Raw genomic sequence first — 18772 nt, forward strand, 5'->3', positions numbered from 1 at the left:
TATGCATACTTATAATAAGTATAAAACCCTTATTTTTGAAAAACTTACTGATGACTAAATACTGCAACTTGTGAAAAAGCAGTGCAAATGAAACTCCACATCCTAAGAGAGAAGCTTCAAATGGTACATTCTTCTTAGAAAATTTCCACACAATTTTCTATTTATTTTGCTGGTAGCTTACATGTTTCATATATTTTAATGATCACTTGAAACATAGTGATTTCTAGGTAAAGCCTGCACAGTTTTGGAAGTTATAAATGTTCTGAGGCAATTCGTGTCAAATGATACAACTAGATACAAACGATACAGCTAGACTTGATAGAGTGCCACACCATTTTGACTCTGCTAAATGGCAGTATTGCTAATTCATATACTGCAGCATGCATGTCTAAGTACATCACAGATATATGAGCTACACTGAATTAAATCTCGGCAACTGATCTGTTGTACAGTAATGAAAAATACATTTATCAGTGGGATCTGCCTTCTCTAGCAGGTCTCAACAGTAGATGATCTAGTTACCAAAACATTAAGTCTTGAAACACATTTAACTCCTTACAGATGTTTTCTGTACACATTAGCTAGACAAATTTGTGTATTTTATTAACAATAAAAGTAACCGGTTGTTCAGTGAAGGTTATCTTTGGTGGCATCCTATAGCAACGAGTTCCATGGATCTAATCACATGTTTTCCCCTTTTACTAAGTTCAAATCTGCTGCTGTTCAATGCCCTTCAATGCCTATATATTCTGTTACAAATATGGAGTATTTTATTATTATTTACACTTTCATGAAGTACAACAAATGGACATCATATAAAAATTTACTGGGCATTTTGTTACATATTTTTATGATGAGAGATAAATCCCATTGCATCTTCTGACTCAGCTCTACAGGCTCCCACACTTACATCAATGTCAGTTCTGTTACCTGTTTCATACCTGTTCCCTTGACACTCTTTACACCATCTTGCTCCCATGTTTCCCTGCAAAGTGATCCATTAAACTCCTTTCAAGGTCTAAGACAGTGGAAGAAATAATAATATAGTAAAGTTGTACAGACATAGGTTGCACTGAATACGGACCCTATCCTATTCCAGCAAACTGCCAGCCTCTGCAACACAGACACTCAAACTCACCTTGGAAAAACAACACTTTTGACAAAGGTCTGTCATTTTTTCACATCGCTTAAACAAAAAATATCATCATCAACAACAAAAGCATCAGGGGGATTTCCATACATGAAGTAGCACCCCAAAACTGGAAACAGTAGTGTGGACATAGATTTACCTCTTTGAAGAATGTGCACTCACCTTGCACCAGCCCACTCCAGGGCTGAGGCTCTTTCTGGCATGCAGCTTAAGAAACCAGTAAGGGCATCATCCTGCTCTGCACTTTCCTTTGAATCATGAGGGCTCTTAGGAAAGAGAGGAACAACCTAACTCACCACGTCAGAGCTGCTGCTCAGCTCATGGCAGTCTGACAGCTCTGCCTGCACTTCTCTCCTCCAGCATTCTCAGGACTTTTATTTTACATGAGGAGGATGTAGCTGCTTTATCTCCCTTATGAAGTGAAGGCAGTGTAGCCAGGAATACAATGATTTGGGCATTTTGGAGGAGAAAAAAAAAAATAATATCACAAACAATACAACAAACGGGGGGAAAAAAAAAAAAAAAAAAAAAAAAAGCAGTAAATAAATCGCTGGAGTGCTGAAACCAAAAAGTAATGTTGGCTTCCTGACTGTGGCCAAATGATTCAATCTGTAGAAATAAAACTGGATTTTTCTGGCATCCTAGAACATTATCAAACTCCAGAGCCACATAGTCAGAGTCCTGAGTATTGTTCTTACAGTAGTCCATATTTCTACAAGACAGTTTTTCAGTTTCTTTGAAATCTGAGGTATTAAATTACAAGTTTTCCTTCACAAACTTAAGGTCTTGCATATTTTAATTTTTAAATAAAAGCAGAGTGCAAGGAGCACACCTGTTAGGTAGTGTATTGGGTGTCTGTAGTGAGGTGTTGGCAGTAGGGCTGTCAGGCTCCTCTGTGAGGTGAGGCCAGGACTGTCCCTTGCCAGACACAGCCATTTCCAGCTGTCTCCAAAACTCCACCACAAGCCACAGCTGAGCCCCTCTGCTACAAGTGCCCTGGGGAAAGTGGAGCTCAGAAAGAGAAAAATGCTCCTTGGCAGTGGTGAGTCAGGAAAAACCTGTAAAAAACAGCCACCAACATGACAGAAGTAGGGGAGAAGGTGCTACAGCACCCCAGCAGAGATCACCCCGTAGCCCCTGGGAAGGACCTAAGCTGGGGCTTCATGCAGTTCATGAAGGACTGCAGCCCATGGGGAGGGACTCCATGCTGTAGAAAGAGGAAAGTGTAAGCAGGAAGGAGAAGCAGAGACAAACAGTTATGAGCTGACCACAACCCACATTCCCTGGCCTAACATGCCGCTCAGTGGAGAGGTAGAGGAGTAAAGGACTGAGGTTGAACCTGAGCTAAAAAAGAGGAGGAGGCGTTTTAATTTGTCTGTGTTTCTCACCATCTGAAATGTACTCTTACTGGTAATACATTAAATTATTTTTGCCAACTTGAGACTGTTTTGCCTGTGGTGGTAACTGGTGAGTGAATCTCCTTATATTTATCTCAGCCCACAAGTTTTTCAATTTATTCTCTCTCCCTGTGCTGTTGATGATGAGGAGTGAGAGCAGCTAGGTGGGAGTCTGGCAGCCAGCCAAGGTCAACACATGACAGGCAGATAATGTTAATGATATCATAATTCATGGTATAAGGTATGTAACTGTTTTCTTGGCAAATGATGTTCTGCTTTCCCTCAGTAAAAAGAAATGTGTTTTTTTTTTTCAAAATCAAGCAAGTCTAACTAGCATAATAGTAACATTCATAAGAATTTAACCTGGGAAGAAGAAGACAGGCATAAATTAATGCCAATGCAGTTAGGTTCCCCTGATCTCTAGTGTAAAGAATTTGGATGCTATTTAAAATTAATCTCAGCATTCCTTCATATTCCAGCATCTATGGTTCATTGAAACTTTCAAAGGTGGGATAAGATACATTAGCAAGGTTTGGCTGAGTCAATTTATTGCATCTTTGCCACATATAAATTTCCTACAAGAGTCTTTCACTTATTCAGTAAAAAAGGGATTGTGCTAGACAGCTTTTTTTCATGAGACCTGAAGGTTGTACCTGAGGGTTACAAGAATCAACCTGATGAGTTTTCAAACTTAAAAAGTGAAGTTTTCCAAAAAGACTGCAGAGATATGAATGCAGTTTACCTAAACAGAGATTTTCCACATATATCTCTGAAGTGCCTCTGCCATTTCGTAAACATGTTCACTGCTGAAAGACTCAGAAGAGATGGCTAAAAAGCAGCAGTCACATGAAGGCCAGATACAAATAAACTCCCAGCAGCATTGTGCAGAATTTTGCCTTGGGCAATGCTTGTACAAGTTAACACAAATCCTATTTCCTGGATTTGAACAGAATACAAAGACTGAATCCTGTCTTTGCAACACTATAAACAAGTTGAATAGACTTAGCTATTTTGCTTCATTTTTTTCAGACAGATTGAATCCTCAGCTATATTTTAGATGCTCTGTCTATAAATATCAATCACAATCACTTTTTTATTGTTACGGAACTGCCATTATTACATTTATCTGCCATATCCTGAATACAGTTCTAGCAGTTGATTCAATAAACAACCCTATATTATGCATTTGAGAAACAAAACCACTGTTCACACTTTTGCAGTGTCTAAACCTAGAGGTAACCTAGTGGGATACCTACAATCAACAAAAAGGTTGCATTAAATCTAAATGACTTTTCCTAAAGCCAGACTGCTTTAGGAATATGCAACCCAATGTCTAAATGTAATGAAAACATAACACCAGATGAAAAACTAAAATCTTAAGCTAATACTTTAATTGTAAAGATACCAGAATGATGCTCAAGTCAAAACATGCTTTCATCACCTAGTATTGAATTTTTCAAATGATAATGAAAAAATCTAGTCAAATCTAGTATTTGACTTTGAAAAGGGTGTGAATCAGTAGAAAATTAATTCTGAGTTATTAATTGCTAGCATAATTGTACAGTTGCTAAAAAATGAATAAACTATATAAATTTGCAGTGCACTTTATGATTTAACAGCTTCCTTTTTCCTACAGTTAAGTGAACTGAAAATCATTCTGTTTAGCATCCAAATAACTATTTTGTTGTTGTTGTTATTAAAAACTAATTTTAATAAAAATGAGATTTACAAAAAGGTAATATTGAAAAAACAGTTAGCTAATATCTGTCTTATGACCATTTTGATATAAAGGGAGGGTAATTCTCACGAAGGTGTATGCTGGTTTACATGCAGTCAATATTAGAAGGAAACTAGTTGTGTCTTCTCCCACTGTAACATGCTTTACAAGATTTGAAATATCTTGTAAATATTTGAAAGGACCATGGATTTGTGACAGAGGATATGTGGCTATGAAGTAGTAGTGAAATGAAAGTGTAAAGTCCATGTACCAAGCCCTTGCCAGGATTGCAAATGTGAGTGATTATTTTCCTTATCTCTCTACCTTTCTCACAGCCAATTCCAGGGTATCCATACATTCATTTCCCAACATTTTTTATCCTGTTTTAAGTTGACCTTTCTTCAATATCCATAACAAAAGCAATGCATCACTTGCAGAGTGCTATCAAGGAAGTTGATTATGGAAAAATTGAAAGAAAGCTGTTTCCATTCCTTCTGTTTCATGTTTTATAAAGTCTTAAGAGGCCAGGCATATCTAATATTTTAAAACATACATTTTAAATGTTCTTCCAAAACAGTTGGAGGAATCAATTGTTCATGATGGGAACAATCAAGGGACATAATCAACATATCAAATTGAAAAAAAAAAAAAAAAAAAAGTGAATAGAGTACACCAACTATAGAATACACTTTCTTGTAGAGGAGGTTTGCCTTTTACAAGATTCTACAGTATTCTGTACAGCAACTGTGACATGTCAAGCATCTTACACATTCATGGAAATACCGCTGTAGTCCTGATATGCTCAGTTAGACAACTTGGTCAATCCTAACCAAAAGATAAAGCTTGCTCATTTTAACAAGGGACAAAAAAATGTCGAACTTTGATTTGATTTGATTATCATTGATAGATGAGCTGAAAATGATTGTCAGGTATGTTTTTTTGTTGTTTTTGTTTGTTTGTTTGTTTGTTTGTTTTTTAAGTGAAAATGTAATTTCTATTCTATATGAAAATCACTTTAAAGTGCATATAACATATAGTTTTTATGCAATTTAACTGCAGTGCAGAGACAGCAACTTTTTTTTTTCTTTCTCTCTAATCAGGGTGTGAAGCACTATGAAAATAAGTGATTTGGACAGGACTTGAGCAGTCATAGTAACACATGTGAGGACAAATGCATCAATTACAAGTCTGGATTACAGATTTCAAACAATGGAGGGCTTCTTCCCAGCAACTGTTCCTGAATACACATGGACATCTCACTAAGTTGTTTTTTCAACCATTCAGAAGAGTTTCAGCGTATGCTTCTAGAACATTATAACATTAAATACCCCATATAAATGTTGAATGGTGGTCACATAAGGACATATATGAAATACTAAAGATACTCGAGAAACTTTCTCTTGTATTTTTATTTAATTGCTTTCTACTTATAACAATAGAAAAGTACTGGGCTGTGGAAGAACAGCACTTGCTCAAACAACAGACGATGTATCTATTATCTCACTTCCATGAAGGTCATCGACCTATGACAGTTGGAGTAGCAGAAACATTAGAAATCATGTGCAATTTAATCTTTACACAAATAAAGGAAAAGTATCACAATGCCTGAATAATGAAGAGTCTCTCAGAGAAAAAGAAGTCTGTCCCTGAGGATATTCTTCATTTTCTTTCCTGAACTGTTCCAATGCGTTCACACTATGAGATTCACTCACTGTGCTGACACACGTATTAATAGTATTTTGGCTGGAAGAGTGTAGATGTTCTAAAGTGATTGCAAAGTGCAGCTGTGACTCAGTTCTCCTTTCATTCATTCATTACTTCTCCATGTCAATTCTGGGAGACTATTGTTCACCGAGAAACTGTCATCGGGATTGAAATTAACTGTTTTTTCTCCTACTTCAGGCAAAAGTGTTTTACGTTCCCTGCTTTTCAGAACATACTACCTTATTTTTTACAAGGTTGGTGATGAAAATATTGCATCAGTTCCATCTGAAAATAAAAATAAATATAAACATTGGAAAAGTGTGGAAAAGTGTATATTGAAAAAAAGCATAACCTATAAAAACATTTTCATGTTATGTCTTTATTCCTCTTCTTCTCCTAATTTAGAAATAAAGCAAGCAAAAATAAAGCCCTTCTATTGCAATTTCTAATTGCAAGCTAATGATGAATAACAATAGAAGCTTATTTTTCTATTAATTGAAAAGATAATCTCTATATGTTCTATAAAGGAATGGGGAAAAGAATAATTAAGAGTCGGGAGAGGCCAGTTGTTTCATCTTGTAATTTAACCAAAACCAAAAATATAAAAAAATATTAAAAAAGAAAAATCTGTTGTTGACAAGCTGTGAACAATCCAAATTCTCTGTTGGTCTACCTTGAACAGTGTTATTAGCTGTAGATTTTATTTTTTCCAATTTAAATACAAGGCTGCAGGTTTTGGAAAATTGTTGGAAACACTAAAATACCTTCAGAATCAGTATTCTATTTTTTAACAGAGTTTTCTATCTCCACACATAACTTGACTCACCCTTAGACCTTCACCTGGAAAAAAGGAAACCAAATTATCTTAATATTTCAGATGCATTCTTTACTGTCATTGTCAAAATAAATTAATATAATACTGAGATCTACTTAAATGTATAACTTGTCTTTTGGAAGAATTAAAAAAATATATTTAAAATGTTGCTTGTACTTAAAATGATAAGAACTCGAAACTCAGGGATCGTTCAAGCTAATGAAGTCAAAGGTGTAATGGAGATTTTTTTTTTTTTTAATTTAAATTCAACATAGAAATGAAAGTAAAACATTTCAACATAACCAAAGCAAATGGTACAACAATTCCTGATTGACAACTGAGTTCATATTTTCCAATGGAAAAATATTATTATTTCAGAAAAATGTCAACCTAATGAAAATATTTAAATACTTTTAAGGATTTTTTTCAGAATATTATTACAATTTATTTAAAGTTAAAATGCTTCATTTGTTTCCAGATGAAATACTGTGGATGAAATTATGCTTAGCACTGTATATGACCAAGGAGGGCTGAAACACAGGGCTCAAAGAATCCATTCCCAAGGCCAAAGGCTACATTTAAATATGTTCAGTTATAACACATAGAGCCCATGCACTCAGCATCACAGATGTGTCTGTGTTCTGCAGTAGTTGAGGCAGAAGCAAATGTGCTTTGCCCTCTGTGCTTGCCTTACCAAGTGGCAGCAACAGCACAGAAAGATTTTTCCATGCTTTGCAGACAGCCAGTGCCATGACTCAGGACATACAGACAATGCTTTAAAAAATCTTCACCCTGCAAACCTCAGCATCAATATTTCTGTGGAAAGAGGCAAAATATTAGTGTTAACTACATATCCAGTCAATTAATTTTCACATGGTTACTTTTGAAGAATAAAAGGTATATCCTAACCTCTTCAGCTTTGTTAGTTTTCTAAAGAAGGAGTATACATCAGTTTTCCCAGTAACTCTACTGAAAGGAGCATAGCTTAACCATGTAAACTAAAATAGAGGCTAAAACTATGATCTATATATAAATAACTGTGTATACTATAAATAAGCATAGGCCAACACTTGAAGGACTAAACCTACAAAATTCCATTTGGGAATATGAATTAAGTTCTTTTTATTTTTTTTTTTAATCCTTTGATATTCTGGAGAAAATACAATGACTAAATATTCTTCATAATTGTGGTTTAACCCAGACAGCAGCTAAGCATCATACAGCCATTTGCTCACCCACCCCCTCAGTGGGATGGGGGAGAGAACTGGAAAAAAAAAAAAAAAGTAAGCTTGCGGGTTGAAATGAAGGGAGTTTAATAGGACAGAAAATAAGTAATAATAATAGTAACAGTAATAATAATAATGTGTACAAAGCAAATGGTGCACAGTGCAATTGCTCACCACTTGCTGACCGATGCCCAGCCCAGTCCCAAACAGAACCCCCCACATACCAGCCAGCCACCCCTTAATAATTGCTCAGCATGACACCATAGGGTATGGAATACCTCTTTGGCCAGTTCGAGTCAGCTGCCCTGGTTCTGTCCTCTTGCATCTCCTCATGCACCCCCAGACTCCTTGCAGGCAGGGTGGCATAAGAAGTTGGCTTAGTGTAAGCACTGCTCTGCAACAATTAAAACATCAGTGTGTTATCAACATTATTCTCATCCTAAATCCAAAACACAGCACCGTACCAGCTAATAGGAGGAAAAATAACTCTATCCTAGCTGAAAACAGGACAATAATGTACACCTAAAGAAAAGATTTTTGGCTTTGTTTACTGTAAAAAAAAAAAAAAAAAAGTGTTATGGAGATAAGCAGAATGCCTGGAATATTATGACTCAGGCTGTGACACAATAGGCATCAATGTGCTTGCTATTCTTAGTGGAAATATCAAGAATGTACTAGTTGAGCATGTTTTCTACATCTGTAACTATGCATGTTGCCTCACAGCATTTGCCACATGACCTTTTCTCTCCTTGACACATCCCAACACTCAAATCAGTTGTCATGGTTTTGGTTGGGATCAAGTCAATTTTATTTTTAGAGAGTTACACAGTGCTGTGCTTGGGATTTTGGGGAAAAATAATGATGATAACACAATGGTGGTTTTAGTTAACAGAGCTAACAACTTTCTGCTTCTTGTACTGCCCTTCCAGCAAAGAGACTGGTGGCTCACAATATGTTGGGAGAGGACTCAGCTAGGACAGCTGACCCAAACTGGCCAAAGGGATATTCCATATCATATGACATCATGCTCAGCAATAAAAGCCAGGGTAAAAAAGGAGGAAGAGTGGGACATTCAGATGGCATTTTTCTTCCCATGAACCATTACACGTGATGGCCCGTACTTCTCTGGAAGAGGATGAACATTTGTCTACCAATGGAAAGTAGTGAATGAATTCCTTGGTTTGCTTTGCTTGTGTATGCAGCTTTTGCTTTACTTGGTAAACTGTCGTTATCTCAACCCATGAGTTGTTGCACTTTTACAATTTTCTCCCCTATCCAACCTGGAGAGAGTGAACATGTGGCTGTGTGATGCTTAGCTGCCTGCCAGGAATAAATCACAACGTCAATGATAATAAACATCAGGGCATTGTGGATTGTCCTGACATCGTGCAATTTATGTTATATTTTTGATTACCTAATTACAACTTATTCATGTATATATATATATATATATATATATATATATGAAGTATTTAAAAATATTCCTCTTTCTATTTCACTGTTTTCTTATTTTGGTCACCTGTAGTTCATGTTGTATAACTGGTTCTTTACAAGACAACTGTAAATTTTAGTCAGAGTGAGGACATCATAGGTTTTCACATAAATACTTGTAATGCACAAATTTTGATGCAGCCTCTAATGAGGATATTCTCTACTTTCTTTTTTAAACATTTTTTCCCCAACACTCAATTACTTTCTGATAACTCTCATAAAGAGTGACTATTTTTCAGAAAAATCTGATGTAGATGTAAGAAAGGGACAATATTCTGCTGCCATTTTGCACTGGTCAACCAAATGAAAGTACCTAAACTATACAAAAACAAAAGACATTTTCATTCAAATTCAACTTTGCAAAGTCTATTTACCTGATTGTTCGAGCATTTCTATGACTAGCTTTTTAAACCTTACAGAAGTTCATTATTTATTTACTGCTCAGTATGAAGACTCCTTTACAACATACTGGTCAGAAATCAAGTATACTAACTACTACTAAATACAGATGCCAAAGCTAACACATAGGTAAAGATACAGATCGGAAAGCTGAACCTAAAGTCATTTAATTTTTGTTGGCTTTGATTTTCTGAATTAGACACAATTTCATTCCTTTTATTTTGTCAGCTCCTAAATTTAGTGTTGCATACCCAAAGCGAAGGGCAACATAGCATATAGGTAATTGTCACCATGTCAATTATGCTTGAAAAAAACAATACAATTTAATAAACTTGCAAGTTTATAGAAAATTTAGAAAAGGTGTAAAGAATGTTTACTATTGCTGAATGGTCTAGAAGGCTTGTATTTGTGTTTGTTTCTTTTTTTTTATTTTTCCTCTTTTTTGAAAATCATACAGGCAACCTATTATATTTTACACTGTTTTCAGAAACAAACAAACAAAAAAAAACACACTACAGTTTAGAATTTGAAATACACCGTATTTATGTGATTTATGTATAAAAAGTAATGATTACAAACTTAAGTATCTGATCACATTCTACGTACATAATAAGGAAGGAAAGTTACGCAGTTGATAGGCTACTAAATCAGGAAACCTAGACAGAAATTAAAGGAATGCAGTCAACAGAAAAACTTCTATAGCTTTAAGAGACTCCAAAAGCTGGTCTCAGAAGGTGTTGCTGGTTCACCATGGTCCTAGGCTTATGTTTCCCAAAGCAAGGATTTAGATTGTCCTGGAAATGAGAACATCTTAATGTTGAGACACTCATTTCATATTTTTGGACTTCAGTGTAATCATGTAAATGGCAGATGCCAAACTGGATCCCTGAATTTAGATACTATGAGTATAGGGAAAACTTATGCTAAAACATGCCAAAACACATGGGAAAAACACAGAAAATTTATACAACACTTTGCACAAAATGGACAATTTTACTTCCTGATCCTGCAAATTGTGCCTAACAATGCATATGAATATTCCCATTTAAGTCAATTGGATTATTTACATGCATTAAATTAAGCACATATATAACTGTTTTTCAGATAAAGGTCTTAATTACTTTTAAAGTATTGAACTATTTTTCTTCAGACTTGACTCAATGAGAGCTATAGATCAAGTCTAGCTAGAAGTTACGAGCATTATCTGGTTCTAGTTATCCACCAAAATGTTTCTGACTAGGAAATAAAAGGAAAATACTTTCACATTCCTTCATGATTAGCAAAAGTGTTTTTAAACCATTGCTTTACACACATTTATCAAGTAACGACAGTTGAGATAACATTTTCTTTTATACAAAATAAGAAACAAGTTTCAGAAAGGTATACGTTTCAAAGTAAAGACACAAGTAGTCCATTCCCTGTTTATTCCCTCACAAGGCATAAATTAATAGGATTTTACTATTTTTTTAAAATAAATAATACTGGTTTTTCACATGAAGAAGGATCAACAGGATTTAATATATGTAACTGAAAAAAACAGATATTTTTTATTGTTCAGATATCAGCAATTGGAAGAATTACCACAGAAGCAGTGAGTACAGTAAGAATTTAAGATAATGATGGCATCCCTAAGTATAACAATGTCATAGAAAAAAAATCTTTTAGGCACTCTGTATACTTTCTATGTATTATATAGCAAAGTAAAAAAATAAATAAAAGCAACATTCTCCTGTTTCCTATGCAGATCTTTTTAAATATTGAATATTTCCTCTATTAAAATTAGGCATCATTATAGCGGCATGAAAATGTGAAGGTAAGTATAAAGTCCTGCTAATTCTGAGATGACCTTGGTCAGTCCCTTTATACAACCTTTTCTTCTGAACTTCTCTGTCCAAATCAGACTGTTTCTGTGGGTTTAGCCACTGCCACAGCAGAGACTGAGACAAAAAGGGCACCTGCCCTTTTATTATATTAAAAGGCCTGGTGTGATTCTGTTGTGTATAAAAAGATGCACTGTAAGTGCAGACCCAAGTACTGCTGTTAAGACAACCCACAGAATGATACCACACCCATTCAGTTCATATGGAGCATTGCATTTTGTGCCTATTTTTTGACAAAATGTTTTGAATGTGTTTCAGTTCTTGTTTTCAGAACTCCACCTACTTCTTTTCCACCTACTTCTACAATTCTACTTCACTTCTTCTAATTTTCCACCTACTTCTACAATTTATTTCTACAACACAGAAGACGCTGTTTCGCCAAGCACCATGTTTGCAGGAAACAGAATCAAACTATTAGTGGATCACTGTTCAAAGGCTATATTGTAATCATTTCTAAAATAAAAGGCTTTGTATAGTGAAAGTGATCTTTGCCTCACTAGTGCAACAGCACACATGAGGTTCCTGACTGCTAATGTAGTATAGTGAATCAGAATTCTGGATAAGGATTCAACTCAGCCATCAGTTCAGTATTGGTCATAAAGTTCAGCTTCATAAAGTTAAAAATCCCTTGCACCTTTATCAGGTAACTTATTCGTATTCAGCATGGTGCATAAATTAATATGAAGCTGTGAATGAAAATCTAACAAATTAAAAGAATAGAAACCTCAGTGGAACCCTGAGGAAACCTGACCAGCAGAATAGGCCTTCCTAACAGTACTCTAACTATATAGAACCACATATAATTCAATTACAGCACATTCTGTGTCTTTATGAGCATGAGTAAACAAACTCAAAAAGTAACTGAGCTTGTAATTAATTAAATCATACCCATTTATTTCTGAATTGTTCTTCGTACGTGAGGGAAAAATTCCATCCCTTATGATTAACATAAGAAGAATCCTTTTGACTTTGCTGGGATCAGACCATTTCCCATTTCATTTTTTTTACCTAAGTCCAGATCTAGGCAAAGCATCAGCTTTTTTTCTTTGCCTTTACCTAACACGTGTTCTTAAAGTCTATTCTAAGGCTGCAGGCAAACATCTTCAAAATCAGAAAAGGATGCTCTCATCACAAGTGAATTTTCCACATGTTGCAGTTCCACTCTAATGCTGAAATTAACAACTGGGTTAAAAAAAAAAAAAAAAAAAAAAAAAAAAGTGTTTTACTTTGATGAAAGCCTTGGAAGAAAACACAGAGCAAGTCTTCTCAGTGTCCATCTGCATGTCAGTTTGCTTATGGATAAAGAGACAAGAGTAACCTAATTCTTCCCAAAGCTTTTAAGTGCTGAACTAATCACTTAAAATTTAAATAATAAAATTTAATGCAATAGCTCATGAGATGACCTACTTTGGCTCCAGGCATGCGTAGATATTAGGGATTCTATTAGAGTTAGCTGAGATATAATGACTATACTTCATAGCAATGAAAGATTTATGCCAACAAGCCTTTCTTGATCTTATTTAGACTTTCAGTCTTATGTAAAGTAGAACATTAATCATAAAACATGAGAAACTAATACTTTAATTACTTTTCCACCAAAGCTATTGGACATATGTCCCCTGGCTCATTAAATAAAGTCCACTTCATTCATGTACATGAACATTTTGTTAGTTACGGTGCAATATGATCTTACCGTGAAACTTTAGTTCTATTTACACCTGCAAATATGAAGCTGGATTCAGTTGAACTGATCATGTTAAGCATAATTAAGAAGCTGATACAAATAGCACAAGGACACTCATTTACCTGGCTTTAATTTGTGCTTTGAAGAGATATGTTATACTCTTAATTACAATGGCTTGTTTCCCCAGGGCCCTCTGCTTTTGACAATAATCTGATAGGACAGAATTTTTCTGCAATTTGAAATGCAACAAATGCACAAAACCATCTCTTAATTTTTTTATTTATTTTTTTTTTTATTTAGCTATTGTGGCTCTTCACCAGTGGAAGCAATGTTTAAAAAAAAAGAATAAAAATATGACTGAACAGTCTGGCAGGTATTTATGACAATGCACATGGAAGAATCTTTTCTGACATTACTTCAGCAAAATTCAGAGTGGGAAAATTCCCCAAACTACTATTTAACCTGAGTTAGATGTGAAGTATAATGACACAAGAAAATTGTGACCTAAACTATGTATTTGACAGGTAGGATTAACAATAGGGGCATTTAACCAGTATTTTGAGCTACAAAGAAAACGTATATGTTAAAAAATACATTTTTTCCAGATATGCTTGTTAGCAAGCATGCACAATAAATCAGAGTTTTCTAAATTTAGATTTAGAATACATGCTGTTTGCTACTGAAATTACAGTGGGCAAGAATTCTATTCTTTACTCTGTTATAAAAAAAAATAATAAAATAAATGTGTGTGTCACCTGACCAGAGGAAGTTTACAAAGCTTACAGGAAGTTTACTGAGAATTCTGTCATTGGGGAGACAGGAGATAGTACTGAAGGGCACAAACAGAGCAGAGTATTTCATCTCCTCAGCCTTTCTCCTACAAAGAAAAAAAAAAAAAAAAAAAAAAAAAAAAAGGAGGATTTAATACCTTGAATTCCTCTGGAAGCAGGATCAGGCTTGGTTGCTGCACTGTCCAAGAATGTGTGTTCTTCCCATTAAATTCTGTTCAAGACAGCTTAATAAGTCTGTGGTGCACTTAACTCTGCATTATAGTCTTCCATGAAAAATACATATTTTTGAGTAAAAATCTTGAGAACATTTAGGATTAGCAGCAGGGGCACACTATCCATGAAATATTACCTTCATCCATCCACAGCCATGCTGCAGCAGGATTCCCTCCTGCTTTTTGCAACAATTGAATAAAGTACAGATTTTACCTCAAACAACAAGTCAGAGTTTCTGACTTTTTCTTCATTTTCTTCTCATAGAATGTTTTTAAAATAGCAATACTAGCAAAGAAAAATATTTGAGAAATTACAAAAAACAAAAACCCAATAACAAACCTAACAACAGCAACAACTAGCAAACAAAATAAAGATTTAATTTCCCATGCACCATGGTCACTTGCAAACTGAAGAGTAATCTCTTATCAACGGCTCTTACATTTACCCTAAATGCGTGTGAGTTTCCAGTGGAACACATGGCAAATCACTAAGTCTCTTTATGGTTTAGATGTAGAGGTATCACAATAATAACAATAAAACTTTCTATCCCTGAAATAATATACTATATGACTGAGAGAGGAAGCTTAAATATGTCTGGATAAAAAAAAGTAATACACCAGGCTTAAAATACGATATTTTATACTACTTAGCAAGAAGCTAAAGAGGGTTTATAGAGAAGAATGATGGATGCAATTTTCTTTAAAAACAAAACAAAAAAGTTATAAGCAAAAGAACCAAATTTAATCTAATATCACTACTAAAGCTTGCCATAATCTTATGGAGCATTTGGACAGTTCATATAGCCAAAGAGATGATCCTGAATTAGCATAGTATACAAATCAGCTTTTCAATTTTTATCAGATTATCTGCATTACTGGCTAATGCTGATGCATTCTGCAACATGTAATAAACACTTCTAAGCATCATATTTCCAAAGTGTAAAATATCTTCAAAACAGATCTTAATTGTTTTAGCAAGATAAAGTGTGCTACTTTTACATGAATAATATTATCAGCATTGTGTTAAATCTCTTCATTTATTATCTCTAATGCTACTTAAAAGAGAAGTTAATAGAGTAATTCATTCTCATACCATGACCTTGGTCACTAGTACATAATGTTTCATATTCATTATGCTGAGCTAAGTGAGGGCCCTGTTATAATATCACTTAATTTATATTCTGAATAATGCTCAAGGGACAAGTTGCTCTTGTGCATTAGAGTTCTATCTAAATCACAATATTTGAAGACAAGTGGAGAGAGCAGAAAACTATTAAACAACATGTTTACTAACATAAAACATTGTTACAGACTCTGAACACCAGGCCTTGCGAATTAAACAGCACAGTGGCTTTCCTATAAATATCCAGCTTGTCTTTTTTTTTTTTTTTTTAAGAGAGAAAAAAATAAAAGGAAGGAAAGAAATAAAAAAAAAACCACATTCTGTTGCATGTTCCACCTGTATTTTAGCTTTCAGAAGTAGCTCTGTCTCTCCAATTGTGGAAATTAAAACAAGAAATCCTGCTACAAGTTTGGAAGCTCAGCTTGGGATCTGAAAGTTAAACTGGCATATTACATTTTTCATCCATGTTCCAATATTAATGGAGGTCTTGCAAGCTGCATTACTTAATAATCTATTTTCTTCAATGATTAACCTGTGAATGCAATAATTGATTTGTTCTAATTGAAGCTAGGCAAATATTTATTTATTTATTTATTTATTTATTTATTTTTATTTTAGGAAAAGACAGAATACAGTTCTATTCCCCATTATGATTTTAAATAAAATCATATTAACAAACCTTATTTCTACCAACATGAGATGTATATGTTCTGGCTGAAAGAACAAATCCAAGATAAAAATGGCATATTTTTAAAGCTGTCTTTCAAAGCAGAATTGTATTTCTCAATCCCAGTTTTTTAGGAGTCATAGATGCATAGATTTCCATATTTATATAAAGTAAATGCAGCTTCAGTGTTCAAGGTTAACAATGCAGCTGTTTTTTTCAGTTAACATTAATAACAACATGAATTTTTTATCTTCTTTCCCCTCACATCCAATTAAAAAAAAAAAGGCACAGAAATTCCCACTACCACCTCTTAAACCTTTAAATTGAATGCTTTTCAAATGACTTTGTGAATTAAAACTCAGTACACTTGAAGTCTGTGCAGATTTGGGTGTTGTTAATCTAACTCAGGAAAGCTGAGTAATTTATGATGGGTTGAGATGTCTCTGGTTCAGGTGTCCTACCAGCTCTCCTTCTCCACTCCACAGATAATGGTCCTTAGCACTGTAGCTGTGCAGTATGTCAAATCCTTCAAGCCACAGTCTGACAAACACCCTAAGGTTACCTTAACCTAACAGTAACAGTGAGTCCATGCCAGTATACCAAACCATGAGCAGCTAGCTAGCTGTAGCTAAGCATAGATCTGATACATCTGGCACAAATACAACAGTCAGGAATATCTAGACAGATGTGAAATCTAGGCTTCTAAGTTACAGTTTTATTTCCCAGAGAACATCCTGTCATAGCAGGATTTCCCTATGATATATTCAGAGACAGTGGGCAAAGTTAGCAGAGCAGAGAATCACATGCTTCTACCTATTAATATGTGCATATATCAACCTGAGCAGTATCTTGTATTTCAATTTAGCATGCTATGGTACTTGTATGGATAATACTATGAACTACACTGAAAGTATAATGAATGATTTTGGCAGTTCTGAAGTAAAAGGTAACAGGATATGTAGAATTTGTATGTCTTTGACTGATACATTATGATGTATTACAATGCTGCTGACATGTCAAAAGATGTGATTTAGTAGTCACTGGTTATTTCAATTTACTCTTTTTACGTTTTTAATTAGTAAATGAGTCCCTCATGGTCAAATGATTAATTACACAATAATTCACTGCAGTACCTTCTTTCCTGTTTGAGTGGAGCATGCAGTATATAGAGAAACCATTTGGTATATAGACTGACATTATAAATTATAGCAATGTGCTCACACTGCCTTAGTTAAGGTTGTGTCAGCACTCCCATTAGGAACTCCTGTTTTCAGGTTAGTTAGAATTAGGCAGAGAAAGTTCATTCTAGCTTGCCTTTTTACATGCAGGAATTCAGCCAGGGCATAAACTCCTTCCATCCATAAACCTATAGATATGTGTACACAAGGTGAGAGAAAGCAAAGGAAGCAGGCAGTGTAGAAGTTGTTAAGGGGTGGGAAGGAGAGAGAGGGAAGGTACCAAAAAAAAAGAAAAAAAAAAAGCTTTCCTTACAAAAATTAAATCCCTGTTCACACTGTTCTACCTAAGATGAAGCACAAATATTTTATTGACAAATATTTTATTGACAGCAGATGGAAGACTCAATTTGAGAAACTTTCAACACGATATATGGATAGGTGTATTTCCAGTGACTAATGCTGAGACCTACATTTTGGATTATGTCTGCAGCAAGCAGAAAATAAAAAAAAAAAACACCTTACTCTCCAAACTGGCTAGATATGAGGTACCTCAAAGCTGAAAACTGCATAGGTGTGATATTGTGGTTCCAGCAGTAAGTCTTATTTTACTTAAAGTTCTTTTAACCTAATTTATTTTACTTTCATTTGACAAAGATTAGCAGGTCAGGTGTACTCATGGCAGTGCTACTCCTCAGCTGATGTGACCGTTCCTGAACAACTAGCTCTTGAACAGAGTTTGTTTGATGGATCAAGATATGTGAATAATTGCTAATGTTTGTCAGGCAAAATCATCCAGTCTATCACAAACAGTTTAATTTGGTGGACAAAATAAGCTGATTTAATGTCAAGAAATTTCAAAGGTCCTCAACTTTGATTTTCTGCAGAGATGTCACTAGCAAGAATTCAAGTTTCATAAGCCCTCCCAGGTCTGTATGTTTAACTTTATGGACTATGAATGACCCTAATATTCACTCAGTTATGTGCACATGTAAGACAACTCTGAAGAAAATATATGGTCACACTCTTGCCAAATAGTAACAATTTATCAGAATTACATGGCTGGACAGTTTAGATTAGACAAATTAGATTTATTGAATAGGATGGTCTTAGCAGTTGTAAAATGCATGACACTAACAACTGAAAGATTTTGGTATTGTCCTTGAGATTTCATACATATTAACTTGGTGAGAGGCAGGTTTCTAAAGCACTGTAAATATAAGAGGAAAGAAGTAGAAACAAATTCCTAGATTTATCAAGTATCACACATTACTACTTCCATAAAATAACAAATTCATTCAGTAAAATACATTTTTGTAACTCATAAAATGTGTGGTCTATG

This window comes from Netta rufina, assembly GCF_964035555.1.
Source record: "Netta rufina genome assembly, chromosome: 2".
Classification (NCBI taxonomy): domain Eukaryota; kingdom Metazoa; phylum Chordata; class Aves; order Anseriformes; family Anatidae; genus Netta; species Netta rufina.